This window comes from Hyaena hyaena, unplaced genomic scaffold, assembly GCF_003009895.1.
Source record: "Hyaena hyaena isolate Hyena2069 unplaced genomic scaffold, ASM300989v1 scaffold_24, whole genome shotgun sequence".
NCBI lineage: Eukaryota > Metazoa > Chordata > Mammalia > Carnivora > Hyaenidae > Hyaena > Hyaena hyaena.
In genome coordinates this window covers 4222339-4235726 of record NW_024080656.1, presented here as the reverse complement: position 1 = coordinate 4235726, position 13388 = coordinate 4222339, and the positions used below count along the sequence as shown (strand labels likewise).

At 38.3% G+C, this 13388-nt stretch overlaps 1 protein-coding gene across 9 annotated transcripts in view; it reads left to right on the top strand.

Moving 5' to 3' along the window:
• The window catches only part of APBB2 (amyloid beta precursor protein binding family B member 2), a 379646-nt gene that overhangs the window by 108837 nt on the left and 257421 nt on the right, over nt 1-13388 (top strand). For 7 of the 9 annotated variants that reach the window (XM_039227004.1, XM_039227011.1, XM_039227007.1 and 4 more), the window contains exon 3: nt 4786-4891. The exons of 1 other annotated variant lie outside the window; for it this stretch is intronic. The gene's annotated coding sequence lies outside the window, so the exon portion shown is untranslated. Of the gene's footprint in view, nt 1-4785; nt 4896-13388 lie in introns of all 9 variants that reach the window. One more of the 9 variants, XM_039227002.1, reaches the window with a different exon arrangement.

Genomic DNA, 13388 nt, shown 5'->3' with positions numbered 1-13388 from the left:
TGGTTGCCCTTTTTTTTTATATCTGATGATGCCAAGAGGGTGTGTTCCCCTGAGCTATACATGTGCTAATTCTTAGAGCGATTTAAGAAATAGAGTTTTGAGAGTTCCAAAGTGCTCTGTATTTTCAGGGTCAACGTGTGGTATGTGTAGATGTAGATGGATGTATATTTCAGCATGTCCTTTAAAAATTAAAAATTATGCTTTTTATTTTGAATCCTCACAATTGAATATAATATCTGACTTGCTGATTATAATATTTGGTTGCCAAAAAAATAATACCTGGTTGCAAATTGTTGAAGGTGCATATGTGCAGCATTCTGGGCAGCAAATTGTGAGAACTCAAAAGCCAAGAATTTCTGTTATTTTTCAAAGCAATCAGCATGTATTTGATAAAGTGATAGAGCCTCCGAGGGGTATCTTGAATTGACTGATTTTTTGGAACTCCATAGTCCTCCAGGGTCTCTTTTTATACATAAAAGCAAAATGAAAATGCTCTTTTGCCTTTTCTGTTCTTTAAAACAAAACATGAAGCCAGTAGCGTTTATTTCTGTTTGATAGGGAACCTATGAAAATGCTTAAAAATACAAAAGCAAATTTGAAACATAAGGGTTTTGTTTTTGTTTGGCTTTCATCGAAGTCAGCATGTTTGGAAGTGAAAAAAACAAAACAAAAATACAAAGACTACTACATGTATATTTCCTCCGGCAGGAATATGGTTATTATTCACTTGGGTACACTGAATATTACAGATGCTTTGTTATTTTATGAAACAAAACCACACCCACACATCCACAACCACTGACTTTTAATTCCCAGTACGTTCTTGAGAACGGAGTGTCCTATTAAAGCAATTGCTGTAAATAGTGACTGGATGCACAGTACCCCAAGAAGGTTAAACTGAAAATGAAAAGGAGCACAGTATTTAAATATGTTTCTAGCCAGGCATAGGCGAGTGAATTTATGTGTGTTGTGGCCAGATTGTACTAACTTGTCCTCTGACTCCTGAGTAGCCTCACCATTCAGTTCTTTTTGTGATGTCAGTGTCTGAGATCAAACTCAGGACTAAGGAGTCACCAGTTTTGGCAAATGGACAATTTTCAAAGTCAGGTTTCATTGTTATTGGGAAGATGTTAATATAACTGAGTCCTTTTGGAAGTCATAAAGATCAATCTCTCTCTCGTCTTACTTTCTATTTAAAACTCCCCCAAATGGAGCATTTATTCCTACGCCCAAATCCATTGCCCCTTGTATTTCTTTAATCTTGATCTCGTTTGAAAGGAGCTTTATCCAGAACACAATTTCTTCATTCAGAATGAAATTTCTATCAGACATTAAGACAGCTTGTATAGAGTTACATAATTAAAAATTCTTCTTTCATCTGGATTTTACTAAATCCATGACAGTTTTAGCTAGTAAAAGCAAATTATATTTTGGCCTCTATAATGGATTTATATACTTTGAATGTTCCTGTTGGGACTGTGTTTGCCTTGAATTATGAGATAGAAAATACTTTCAAGGGCACAGGCATGAGACTGGATCTGTTAATGCTTGTGAAGGAAGCATTGGTGTCTGAGTTCTCGGACTGGCGTTTATTGGCTGGATTCACATGTGAACTTATAGTTGGAATAAAAAGGTTTTTCCTTTCAATGCCTTAGTTCTATTTTTTTAACCTAAAATTTTTTTTTAATGTTTATTTATTTTTGAGAGAGAGCGACAGAGACAGAGCGTGAGTGAGGGAGGGGCAGAGAGAGGGAGTTGCAGAATCCAAAGCAGGCTGCAGGCTCTGAGCTGCCCGGCGCAGGGCTTGAACCCACAAACTGTGAGATCATGACCTGAGCTGAGGTTGGCACTTAACCAACTGAGCCACCAAGGTGCCCCTTAACTTTTTTTTAAGAAGAAAAAATTTAAGTTTATTTAGGAAAAGAGAGCATGCACGTGTACAGGGAGTGGGGGAGAGGGGAGAGAGAGAATCCTAAGCGGGCTCTGCACTATCCACACAGAGCCCAATGCAGGGATGGAACTCACAAATTGTGAGACCATGACCTCAAGAGTCAAATACTTCACCGATTGAACCACCCAGCTGCCCCCTCAGTTCTATTTTTATATAGTATCTTGTTATTTGTAATGATAAAAGTGATGTGGTTATGTGAAAAATTTGAGTACCACAAGAAAACGCAAAGAAACTAAAAATTATTCTATCCTAATTTCATTGTCTCTACTTAGCAGCTATACAAATGTTAACTTTTTTCCCTTCTTTTTTCTAGCTATAGATACTTTTAAAACAAAATTGGGACTGTATTGAACATATTGTTTTATAGTCTGCATTTCCAATGAACACTGATTAAAAACATTTTCCCATTTTATTAAGTGTTTTACAGATTTAGAAAAAACTGTTGGGGTGCCTGGGTGGCTCAGTCAGTTAAGTGTCTGACTTCAGCTCAGGTCATGATCTTGTGGTCTGTGAGTTTGAGCCTCGCATCGGGCTCTGTGCTAATGGCTCAGAGCCTGGAGCCTGCTTCAGATTCTGTGTCTCCCTCTCTCTATGGCCCTCCCCTGCTCACACTCTTTCTCTCTCTCTCTCACTCTCAAAAAGAAGTAAACATTAAAAAAAAATTAAAAGAAAAAAAACTGTTTACCCATCATTGGGTACTTATATCTTTATAATTTCTTAAGATAACATTATTTATCATAGAAAAACTTATTTATATATACACATACATACTTTTTATGTATATCTTGCACTTTTTAAAGGATAAATTCAGTCTTTTTTCAACTTATTGGTTTCAAGGAATGAAAACTAATTCAGTTTGTCATTTCCAGTAATTACAGGTAAGCTCTCTTGTCTGCAAGGATCTGTCTTCATAACACTATCATCTTGATGTGTCCTCAGTGGTATGGTAGCACCTTATTTATCTAACAGCATTAGGGAACTTCTCATAAATAAAGTTTTCATTTAACTGAAACTGACCTGTAAGTGTCTACACTTGAAAATTATAAACATTGTAAATGAGAATCTTTCTAAAATTTTATTGCATATATTGCTGTATATGTAAAGCATATAAATATTGAAAAGATATGAAAATCACAATTTACCCCCTTCTGGTTCAAATCACAAGCATCTTTATAAACATTAGTTATGGTATACTGAGTTCTGCTAAAACAAGATACAGGTGTTTCTGAAAACCACCGTGCTATGCAAAACCATACAGTAAACCGCACTGCACTTATGGGACAAATCGGGTCAGGTACACAACACTCAAAACCAGTTATCAGTGACACATGAAAAACACAAGGTAGGAACTGAATAAAAATTATAGCACAACATTACACATGTTAGGTGGCTAAGAAGTAAATACATAGTCATAGTCAATATGACACTTTATGTAGACGAAATCCTGATGTCTTCTTGCAGACAGAGGCCTTGGCAGGGATGCAGGTTGTGAGTTATTTGAAGTGGTGGAAGGAGGGATACCTCAAATCGGAAGGGAAGTTGGGGCACCCTTTGTGGATCGCTATGGCCCATAACACACTGGTGGAAACTGGGACCGCTTGTTGATGTTGGAGGCATGGGCTTTGTGCATTCTGTGTGTCCTTTTGCAACTGTGTTCTGCCTGGGTGCAATCTTACGCTATTACCCAGAGTTTCCTGCGATGAAATCACGCATAAACAAATGTGAAATTTGAGTTATGCTCAAATTGTTCCCTAACATAGCCATTGTTGAACAAACACAAATGCTACAACAGAACCTGAGAAGTGACACAGTGCTGTCTAGGGGATGTCCTTCTGGTCTCTATCACTAATAGAGTTCATACGTGTAAAACACGAGAAGAAGCTGGCATCCCAGCGAGCACTGTGTAAGTGTTGGCAGTAACAATGACAGTAATAGTAATGAAAGGTGCTTGTTGATATTTGTGGGATTCTGTCTGCTTTTCAGGTATGACTGCGTATTGTAGCAGTGATTCCTGGCTTCTTTTGATGACCTATTTCTCAATCCCTCGTGGCTTTTAAATGAGTTTATCGTGCTTAGAATGACACGTAGCATAAGGCCTAGAATGGGAGAGCCTGGGGAGGAGGGCGCTGACACTCAGTTATGGTTTCCCCGCGGCATCTGTTTTACCTACTCAGGCTTCTTAATCTTATGAGTTATTACTTATGTATTCATTTGTGAGATCGTTGGGGAAGTAACCTATGTTTCAAATGAGGATGTGATTGTACAGTTTTCAGACTCTCTGTTTGATAAGAAAAAAGTTGACACCGCTCACTTTCTCATTCCCACCTGCAATAGCGGAGTATGCTTAAATGATTCCATGAGAAGGATGTTTACAAGTTGATGATTTTCTTTAGGTTGTTGCTATTCTTTTGTGTTCACAGCTACCTCTGTGCTTGTGAGATGAGCTCATCTTCGGAAGGTGGGGCAGACAAGTGTGATTTTGGAAGATCTTCCCTCCCAAGTCACAGTATAATTAGAAGCCCAGATCCTCCCTCAGTTATTTTTTTAGGACTCCCCGAGAAGGACATTTTTACCGTGAATGGTTGCCAAGAAGACTTGCCGGATCCTCCTTAAGTGTCTTTAATAGGACGACAGATCGACATACCATCTTGATTTAGCAAGCCTTGTTAGTATTGTTCTGAAAGAAAAGTAGCTAATACAGCTCATCATTTAGATATTCCAGTGAAATCTGTATTGGAATTCTGCACAGAGACTCTGAATAGCAATAGGTGTCTTGATTCTTAATTTCTCATCTGACTTTGAATATTAACTTTTTGTTTCTGTACAATTTGTAGATATTTGGGCTGCTTGACCTCATTGCGTGATTGCTATGAATTAACAAGACTTTGTGGGAAAAGGGAACTTGCCTTTTGAGCTTTGTACCAAAGACCTGGGAAAAAAGTAAGTAATTTTCTAACTTTGTTTTAAAAAGATTCTTGTTATATGCCTCTCAGGAAGTTAACTGTGGGTCTGTGGCTTTTTGACTTTCTTTCCTGGCTTTGTAAGTTTTATATGCTCTTGTGGATTTGAAACATGGAGACCTTTGGAATAAAAAACTTCCAAGAGATTAGGACGACTTTCTGCGTTTTGCCTAGTCTTTTGGGTTTTGTTAACTGAGTCCCTCAAGGTTGCGATAAACCTTTTATCAGGTGTGCAGTAGACAAATTAAACTTTAAAGGTAAAGCATTAGAATTCGATGTACCAGAAAAGTGAGTCTTGTTTTCTGAGCTTCAAGTATTTTAGGCTTTTAGATAGGCCCTTTGGTTCTGAATTTTTAGAATATGAATGAAATCCATTTGGTTCTTTTCTTGTCTGGAAAGGAAAACAAAATGCATAATCACTTGTTCAAGGAGTCCCTCATAGAGCTTGGTCTTGGAAGAATTGACATGCCTGTCAGTTTTATTGTTTTCTAGCTTTTTGAGGTACTCTGAGATATTCTAATTGAGACACCGTGTGAATGGTTTTTCTCTCTTTTAGACAAAATTGCTTGGGGCTATAAAGTTGTTTTATTCCCTGATCTTTTTGAACAAGTAAAATGGGCCTTGAAGATAATAAAGTCAGTCTGCTTTATTGTAGAATTTACGTGGAAGTATGAATGGCCCAAAAGAATGTAAGCAAAACAAAGCACATGCATGTACACACACATACAGAGATCTTTTTTTCTGGCATGTTCCAGAAACCATATCATCAACAGTAGGAACCATTTGTCCATTAAATTACTACTTAGTAGCCTAAACTTTGTATGCCTTGTGTCCTGTGGCTCTTCTACATTTCTGAGAGTAGAAATGAGCGAGTTAAAATGTGTCTGAAACAAAACAAGATAGAAAAGAACTCTGCTCTAGAAGATCCATAGAAGTATTACTGTTATATTGTATGCATTATAAATTTACTTATAATTAAGCTGTGTATTATTACATAATAATTATAAGATCAGGGTCATTAATTATGAAGCCTTTTTGGGGTTAAATAAGGTATTTGCACTGAAAGAATATCATGCACACACATGCACAGTATACACACACCATGCATGTAATTTCCAAGAGCTGTCAGTATAAATTCATTGAAAGGAAGGACTTTGAAAATTTTCTCCAAAAACAGTTTTTAATGTTACAGTGAAATATTTGCTATAGTGATATACTATTGTCAGTGGCGTTTTAAAAAATGATAGCAATTTATTTATTTGAAAAATTTTTTGAAGAATTCATTTTATTAATTAAAGGGGCAGCCAGTAAAATGATACAGCCAACTTAAGGAGCATTTGAGCAACAGAGGCTTATATGACCTGTCGTGAAGGCTTTTAAAAAGAATTCTAGAATAAGATGACTGGGTTAGATGCAAAATTGGCTAATGTCTTACAGGGCAATAAATAGTAACCTTTGGGGTTATCTTTTCTATGGAACAGAGATCATTTGTATTGTATTTATAATAGACAAGAATCATCTGTATTATCAGTTTTCAATAAATTAACATCTGCCTTTCCAAAATTGTAAAATATCTGAACCAATAGTAAATAATAACTAGTCCAAAAAAACTAGTAGTAAATAGTCCACAAAGGCACAGAATCCTAGTGAATAAGTTAATCCTTGAACACATCTGCTTCTATACTGTATTAGTACTGAAAAGACATCCGGTAATTCCTTTTGTCTATGTCTAAGGTTTTGGACAATGTTTGGATAAATATTCAAGTTGTGGGGGGAATTATTCTTAACATAATATAGTATATATTATTATTAGCTAATAATAATAATCATAGCAATTACTAACCTTTACTGAGCACCAGCTGTGTCTGGCACATGCATTTTCTCATGGGCTTCATTTTGGTTGTATATAATATTCATGTATTAACCTTAACATAAAGGAAATTCTATGTGGGATAGTTATTATTCCATCTGGGAAGGTATTTGAAAGAGGATTATGTTGGAAGACACCAGCCTATCCACAGAAATGGAATGGAAAGGGCAAATCTCTGGGCTTCAGGATCCAGATATTTGATGTTTAGATTGGAAATATAACTCCCCCCCCGCCCCGAAAGTAAGCCTCTTAAACCACCTTTCAAATAATTTATCTTCTCCTTAAAATTTAACATAGTCTCTGGCGAGGTACTTCCTTCTATTATACCACAATATTCCCTTTGTGCCATTGTTGTAAAAGCTGTATTTCCATTTTGTAGAGGCAAGGCGTTTGTAGGACTTCTGATTCACAGTAATATGCTAAAGACAGTGCGTGTGTTAACAGAGGGACCATGGCAAAAAGCTGCTTGCTTACTAAAACTGACGTCATAGGTGAATCTTTCTATGCACAGAAGGCGGTTTATAATTGACCTTTAGGTTAAAAAAGAAAAGAAGAAGGTTATAATGCATAAGTATGCTGTACACAAACCCAGTCCTGAAGAACTAATTACATGGAAGTCAAGGTTAAGGGAGAGGCAGAGCAAAGGAAAAGGAAGGAAGACCTTTCTGACAGTGACAAAAGTCATAGGAGAATGTTTCTGATGGCACTGTGAAAACTATAAAGGGCACTTAAATGAATCAGTGGGCGGTGGAGGGGCAAGCACAGTTTTAGGGTAAAATGCAGAACCCGAGCTAACCCCCACCCTTCTTTCAGCATTTCTATGTGCTCTAGTTTTATTTTTTATCGTATTTGTGATTAGAAAAGCATTTTATTTAATTATTTAAGGTGGGTTTCTAGAAACTTGAGTCTATAACGTTTATAAAGTATAGATGCACTTTTGAAAAATTAGCTATAGGTTATTTTAAAAGAAGTAAAAAAAAAACCTTCTATTTTACTGTTCTGTTTAACACACACATATGTTTATTTTTATGTCAATACTGAAAGTGGATTCTGTTCTTCAAATTGTTTGGTATCCTGTCTTTTCCACCTACCAATAAATAATGAATCCCCATGCTAATAAATATTTATCTACAATATCAGTTTTAGTGAAAGTAAAACAAAGGGATCTTAGCTTTTTGTTTAATTTGTGGTCATCCTGGCTTTCAGTTACAAAGGAGGATAAATATGTGAAATAAATGGTGTGGGTTTTTCATCTGCAAACAGAATAGACTAGGAGTCGTCTTCTATAAACCTCTACAGTGTTTACTGTAACCAGATAGGAGACTCATGGGAGTAAATATGTGCTCAAAACTGTAAGTGTCACTGTCTGACAGGTACTGTGTACAATGTGCTGTCCCTTTGGTCTCTTTGTTATACTACAAGAGTGCAAGTGACATATTCCTCCCACTTTGCTGTCTCCATCAATATTTCTGTGCCTCAAGGTTTCTACCTACATATTTCTCCCTCCCAAGAAACTCTAAATATCTCAGATAAGGTGATGGGTACAAAAGGAGCATTTCATAGACTTTGGACTAGGATTTATTGGAGTAAATTGCAATCCAAAATAATTGGAGACAGAGAATGCTCTATAGGCCTTTGCATACTTTCTCAGTTTTAAGTTCATATATTAAGTCATCTTTTGCACAACCACTGTGTGACGGCCACTGTACTAGGAGCTCATCATTCAGAGATACGCGGGATATGCCCTCGCTTTCAAGGAATGTAATTTGAGTTTCAAATTCAGATTCAAATAACATTTCTTCAGCCTATACCATTCAGTGGGGTGGACAAGCAGTGGGGTGGATCTATGATGAGGCATTTGATTACTGAAATTCATTAATGATATTTATTGACCCCTTCCTTCCAAAATAAGTTTATCAATAGAATTTCCTAATTTTTAAGTTTTTTCTTCTATTATATTTTCTTGAACTTTTGGTAATTGCTACTACTTGTTAGGTTAAATGAACAAATTGGAAAAAAGGGTAAACAAATAAGAAGCATTTAGTTGATAAACTTCGAGCAATGATTTTAAAAACTAATTTACTTGTTTTATATTTGAAAACCTTGTGGACATATGATGTGGTCTTAATTTTTCCTACTAGAGTAGATCTAGTAGATTAGTTCACATGATACAATTAAGTATATTGAGATTTTATGCATTCTGCCCTTAGAGTGGCTCTACTGTGTGAACAAGTGTGGAAGACCTACCATTAAGGCATTTATTTTCACAGTATTTCTTGGGATAGGAATTATTGAAATTTAGGTGGCGGGGGGAGGAAGTAACTTGTCCACATTTCACTCAGCTAGAAAACGTTTGAGTTAGGATTCTAGCTCTGACCCATCCAGCTTCAAAGCCCATGTAATGTCCTCTTGACTCCCATGAACTGGTGGGAAGATAGACTCACAAGTGCTTTGGGTCCATTGAGAAAGGAGCAATCAGGAACTGTCTTTACTGCATGAAAGAGCTGGCACTGAAATAAGTCTTGCTGGCTGGGGTAGCAGAGAAGGAGGAAGGGGAGGAATAGTTGGAGCTAGTAGTAGGAAGAATACGTGCCAAGGTGCAGAGGAATGGAAGCTCCTGGTGTGTTCAGAGGGTGGCGAGAACACCACTGCTGCTGGGGTATGGGACATGGTGGAGAGCAGAGTTAGTTGGCTCTGAAATTGAAAAGGCTTGGCACCAGAGTCAGGAGGGCAACTTGGGTACCAAGCTGGAGACGTGGGGTTTCTAAGCAATATAGAGCCATAAAAATTTTAAAGTAGAAGACATTTCATAATTAGATGGGACTTTTACAAAAGGTCACTTGGGTGGCAGTGTGGAGTATACACTGAAAAAGAGAAGATTGGAGACCCAGGGCTGCCATGTGAGGTTGTGCATGTTGTTTACTGCACAAGTAAACAACTGGGCCTGCTTAGAGAAGGCACCTTTTAAAATTTGCATAATAAAATGCTCTACTTGCTTTTTAATTGCTTATAAAATAATAGGAAAGATTAGGCAAAGAAAAAACCATGTACCCGAAGGCCTAGGAGTCTGGAGGTGGACATGGTGGTCTGTTTACCAACTGTAGGACATTGGGCACATTCTCCATTCTCAAAGCCTATTCCCTCATCTTTAAAGGAGAGTTGATAATAGGGTCTGGCAGAGTTAGGGGCATGGGTGAGAGAAGGATAAATAGGTCTGGGACCGGAAGCCATTGCTAGCAGTTAACCCTGCAAGTGTGGGGGGACCTGTAGTAAGCATTTCATACGTTTTTTTTTTTTTTCCCCTTGATGCTTTATCAGTTCTTTTTTTTTTTTTAAAGATTTCTTAAAGGAGTTATTTATTCATTTATTTATATATTTATTTACTTGATTTATTTATTTAGAGAGCACACGGGGGAGGGGCAGACAGAGGGGGAGAGAGAGAATCCCAAGCAGGCTGTGCACTGTAAGCCCAGAGCCACATGTGGGACTTGAACCCACCAATGGTGAGCTCATGACCTAAACTGAAATCAAGAGTTGGATGCCTAACCAACTGAGCCACCCAGGCAACCCCCTCCCCCGCCCATATCACTTCTGAGAGGGAGGTGTTATTGTCCTATTATTTAAAGATTTTAAAACTGAGTCGCAGGGATGTTAAATAACTTGTCTAATTTCACACAGCTAGGGAGTGGTGTAGTTAAGACTCAACCCCCTCGGGTCTATGTGACTCTTGTGTTTATTCTCTTAATGACTGTGCTGTGTGTAGAAGTGACCTTTTCTGTATGTTGAACTCCCTTAATACCCTACCCGAGTCTCTCTGATAACATATTCTGATTTTATCCTTTATTGGTTTTAACTTGAATTGGGTCATAGTTATTTACATAATGTTTTGTTTAATTTACTAGATGGGAAGATTCTAAGGACTGGGATCCAGTCTCATTCATTTTTTGTCTTTGTTTTTGATAACTCTTTGCTTAATAAAGTATACATTGGTAAGATGAATAATCTCTTAAGGTTTTTATTATACATGTAAAGCTTCAGTTGCAGTTATGGTTAAGTAGAACTTAAAAAGGAGTCATTGGATTTTAATTTGATATCTAGATTGATTGCTAAAGTTTCAGGCAATTCCTAATTGCCATTTTTCTCTGAGAAATAATTTGTGACTTGCCATCAAACACTGAGGCCAAGACCAGTCCTTTCTGGAAGCTTAAATCTGAGCTTGCTGCTTCACTGCTGGGGCAGCTATAACCACTTACATGTCTTAAATGATATTTATGAGTCCATAAAAAATGTTACACCGTCATTCATGCAGGTAAGGACCTCATTTTGCCAACACTCATGAAACCCTTGTGCTGATAGTCACTCTCGTTTGGTCCTGGCCTGACTCAGATTTAGACAACAAATAGAAGTGTTTTCCTAGTTCAGAGCAGATGATCAGAGGCCCTGGGGGTCAGACTGCCTATATTTGCATCCTACTTTCTTGGTTTATGAACTCTGTGGCCCTTGGCGAGCAAGCGTCTATAAAGGAAGATAGCTAAGAAACAAGGCTATGGTAATAGTTTCATGTGCCTGGTTCATTGGGAATGTAGCGGGAAAACTATTTACATTCGGACAAGAGCCCCTTTTGCTCAGATATTCTTTAAAGGCCAAAATTGTGAGCTTATGTGATGGAACTTGACATTTCAGTGTTACAGCCCATGTCTACCCCAGGATGACCCTTTGGTGTTTTTAAATCAGAGTTCACGTTCTTGTAACTACATCTGCTTTTGTGAACTCTAAGGAGGGATTTGGGGCGTTGCTTTATGCTCTGTATGCCCTACCAGAGTAGGAAATGATGGCTTTTTAAAAAAAGGAAAATGCTGTTTGAGATCAGCATTGCCTCTGGGCTTTGGAAAACCCTGGAGTTTCTTCCATCTTCCAGGAGAGCAGCATAAGCGAGCTGGGAGAAAGGAAACCAAACCCCAGGGAAGTTTCATAGCTCGTTTCTGCCACCCTTACTGGAAAAGAGGAAGGAAAGGTCTGTAAATAGCTCTCATGGCCTCGTAGGCTAGAAGTTCAGGTGTGCTGGAAATAGAGCACAGGGGAGGCTTCTTATTCCCAGGGGCCACTGTTTAGCCCAAGGGGAAGTGAAATAGCGGCAGAACTGGTCTCAAAGCATTGCTGTGCAGCGAAAACAAGCGTGTGCCTGTCTGTCACAGAGTCGGTTTTCTTTCACGGATGCGAAGTTGCACAAAGACTCGTGATGTTATTCTCCTTCGAGATTTTATGTTTGAGATAGCTGGAAGAGCAATCACGTTGGATAAAAATACTCTTCAGACCCATTCTTGTTCTTGTGGTTTTGACTGCTTTGTTTTGCACTTTAAAGTAAGGCGGTGGGGTGGGGGCAGGGGGGCACCTGCGTGGCTCAGTTGGTTGGGCGTCAGACTGGCTCAGGTCGTGATCTCACAGTTCGTGGGTTCGAGCCCCGTGTAGGGCTCTGTGCTAACAGCTAGTTCAGAGCCTGGAGCCTGTTTCAGATTCTGTATCTCCCTCTCTCTCTGACCCTCCCCTGCTCACACCGTCTCTCTCTGTCTCTCAGAAATAAATAAAACATTAAAAAAGTGAAAAAAAATAAAGTAAGGGCAAGGGCTCCAGGGTGGCTCAGTTGGTTAAGCGTCCTACTTTGGCTCAGGTCATGGTCTCGTGGCTGGTGGATTCATGCCCCGCGTCGTGCTCTGTGCTGACAGCTCAGAGCCTGCAAGCTGCTTCAGATTCTGTGTCTACCTCTCTCTCTGCCTCTCTCCTGCTCATGCTCGATCTCTCTCTCTCTCTCTCTCTCTCTCTCTCAAAAATAAACATAAAAAGAAAAGTAACGGCAAACTTTGCCTGTACATTTTTGACAAGGGAAAGTTTGAGTTATCAATAAATGTTGAATTTAAAAATCATATCCTGGGTTACCTTCCCCCACTGTATGACTCCTGCTATAAGCTGGTAAGCCCTTAATACTTGGATACTTTGGTAGGGAAGATAAAATCGGATTGTATACCTTTCCCTTATACTTGTGAACTAATTGTTGTTTTTCTGCATTTAAAAGCAGATGTTAAACTCCTCCTTTGATGTTCAACAGCAGACAGACTCCAGTTGTCTTGATGAGTATCTATTGTTTGAAGATCAGCTTCGGCAAATTAGATTTTGATGGTTACATTTTGATTTGGAGCCACAGAATGGAATGGCAATATATATTCTTTCATTCAGTACACATTTCTCAGGTTCTGGCTGAGCTCTTTACGTAAATTGTTTTCCAAATCTCACAAGTACCACAAAAACCTTGCAAACTGGATGGTGCTATCTCTATTTAATAGGTAAGAAAAATAAGGTATATAGAACGATTAGTACTATTTTATACATAAGAAAAATAGGGCATAGAGAATGATTAGAAACCTTGCTCAGGGTTACATTGGTATTAAGTGGCTGGGAATCTGATCTGGGGATTTGGGCTGATCTCAAACCTGTTACTCCAGTGGGGCTACTGTTCAAGAGGAGATAATAAATGGAGCGAAAATGGTAAGGAATTGGAATCAGGAAAAAAGTAGTTAAACATGGTATTCCTTCATTGACTCCCTAGATGTTT